Raw genomic sequence first — 2,856 nt, 5'->3', positions numbered from 1 at the left:
GATCCAAAAAACATAAAAATCCGTACCCCGCAGTGGTACTTATTGCCTAAAAGTTCACAAACCGCCGCAAAAAATCTAAAAGACACACTAGTCTAAACAAAATTTACAAAAGTAAAGAAACAGAACAAACAAACCGAACCACCAAACGGACTCACAACGAGACCCAAACATTAATATACTTGCCTCGCTACTAGAAGAACAAGACCATTAAAATGCATGAAAATAAATTTTCACAAACACAAACTAAGGAAAGAATCTACACTGCGACCGATGAGAAACCAAACTCGGGCGTCAAAGGGCAACTCTATCAACATTGTAACACCATAGGCCGGCTGCGTCTCGCCATAAGCTTTCCCCACACAAACAAAACATTACCGTACACACTAATCCAAACTTCCCTACAAATATCCGAAGCGAAACAAACATTTCATTAACACAAACAATCGGATAAGAATGTAGGAACACATTTTCGAAACGAATCAAACACAAACTCGACACAAAAATCATTTCGGATAGTTAGGTGGGGAGCCTCTTTCACATTTTAAAATACGAAAGATTTGGATTTTTTGTTTCACTCAAGGATTGACACTGATACTTGACTTCTTTTGTCACCAAAGTAAACAATCACTGTCTTGAGTGACAGCTTACGCTCTGCATATATGCATAGAAAATGAACACGTCATGGCTAATCCATGCATAAATGCATGTCAATTAATCGGGTTCCCCGTGATTTTCACGGGTTGAAGCGGTTTGAAACCGGACACTTCCTGGCGGCAGTACTTGGCATGAGAGAGAGAGAGAGTGAGAGAGTGATGCCATGTACATAACGCCAAATAAACGATCGTGTGGTTCGGATTATATTCTTTTCAAAAAAGGGTAGGTATTTTTTATTTTCCCAGAATTTTTTTGCATTCCTTAACTCTGAAGTCTTGCAGTTGTTCAAAATCCAATAAACATCTCAGATTGAAAGAGGATATGGAAAAGAGTTATTCCGTCACAGTACAACACAAGACTGGCTGTGTATGTATGTATGTGTTTGGATACCATCAAAGTCCAGGTTCTAGTACATGAAACCATAATTCACAATGTTAGTTTTATCACACACATATAAAGAAGAATGAACACACAACATTAAGTTGATCACCGTATTCGTCCAAACATAAACCCCAACTCTTGTATAACTATCAGCCCCTTTCCTGCTTTTAGAGGATATTTGAAAATGCTGTACGTTCGGGTCAGTAACTTGTATCAGTCCCTATCCCTAGGTTAGCTCAAATATGGAATAAAAATTCGACGATGGTATGGTTGTGAAGTTGCGGTCAATTGATTGACTACCATTTCAGAATATGTCTTTACTGAGCCAAATTCCAAGGAGGGGATCTCCAGAACAATGCAACGATGGCAGTGGTACTAGTGCACGTATGTTTTTGTGAGAAAGGATGGAGAGCTAAAGTATCATATCATTTCCAATTAGGGATGCAAAGGTGCTAGGAAACTATTATCAATCATTGGCGTTAGTAAAATTACTTTTTTGACTAAACACGATTGGAACTAGTTTGGGATACAATTTGATGGTGAAGTAACGTCGATTTAATGTACAAATGTAAGCTTGTCTGCTTTTCTTTTTAAGTTACACGTTTGTCTTTATGAGTAATTTGTAATATTGCAACTTTTGAGATATTTGAAAAATATAAAGATCCAATCATCCCAAATTAGCTCCAATCGTGTTCCAAATAGACCAGTTAGAGGAATTAAAATAATGCCGTCAACAAGATTTTGGACTGCATGCAAACGTCACGGTCGACAGGCAGCCAGTGTGGACTGGTTAGTACCGGTGTCACATGGTCGAAAGTCTGAAGGTGTCACGTGGTCGAAAGTCTGAAGACAGTAAAGAGTTTATTAATACAAGGTCGTGTAGAGTCACAATAACATATTAATCAAGCCAAAATATAATATATTGGACCCTAGGAAAAACAGACTAAGTCTGCGCAGTAGACCAATACTTGAAGTGTGCGCATTAGACCAATTCTTAAAGTTTATATCCTGCAGAACGGTTGAGATATGTGTTTCTTCAGCAAGCGTTAAGACATTTAAGAAATAACACAACCCGTAATGTTAGCAGGTAGAGAAAAAACAATGGCATTGTGGTTGAATTGTGGCGTTATTAAACTCAATTATTGGCGTTTTAATTTATCTAATTAAAATTAGGAGAATGCCATCATTTAAAGTACACCGTTTACATCTACAATAACTGCATCCTTGACACGTAGCGTTTGGTCATCTGCATATATATTTAGAGTATGAAAGTTGACAGATAATGGAAAATCATTAATAAGGATAAAAAACTGACATAGGAATTAATCTATAATCAATAAAAAACATAAAACAAAATGCGATTGGAACTAATTTGGAATAATTGTATGGTGAAGTAATGTCGGTTTAATCTACAAATGTAAGCTCGACTGCTTTTCTTTTTAAGTTATACACTTGCTCTATTAGTAATTTGTAATATTGCAACATCTAGCTATAGCGCACCAATTATCCCAAATTAGTTTCAATTGTGTTAAAAGCGATTACATTCTCAGAGACGCGGCAAACAATTTACTGCTGATGAAAACAAGAGCGATTTAATATTCTAATAGTATGTCAGACAATGCATACTTTGACAACTTCCCATCCAAATTCAATGGTCGAAAAGTCAAAGGTTTTAGAAAAATCCTATATGTTGAACAAAATTTCATCATTTAAAATGATGAAAGATGTTTAACATGAAACCAAGATAGCATTAGGTGAGAAAAATTTATGATAAATTTGCACGACTAACCCAGATATGATCCAATGCGCTTTCTTTCCAGG

This window comes from Ptychodera flava, chromosome 12, assembly GCF_041260155.1.
Source record: "Ptychodera flava strain L36383 chromosome 12, AS_Pfla_20210202, whole genome shotgun sequence".
Lineage (NCBI taxonomy): Eukaryota > Metazoa > Hemichordata > Enteropneusta > Ptychoderidae > Ptychodera > Ptychodera flava.
This window is presented reverse-complemented; position numbering follows the sequence as displayed.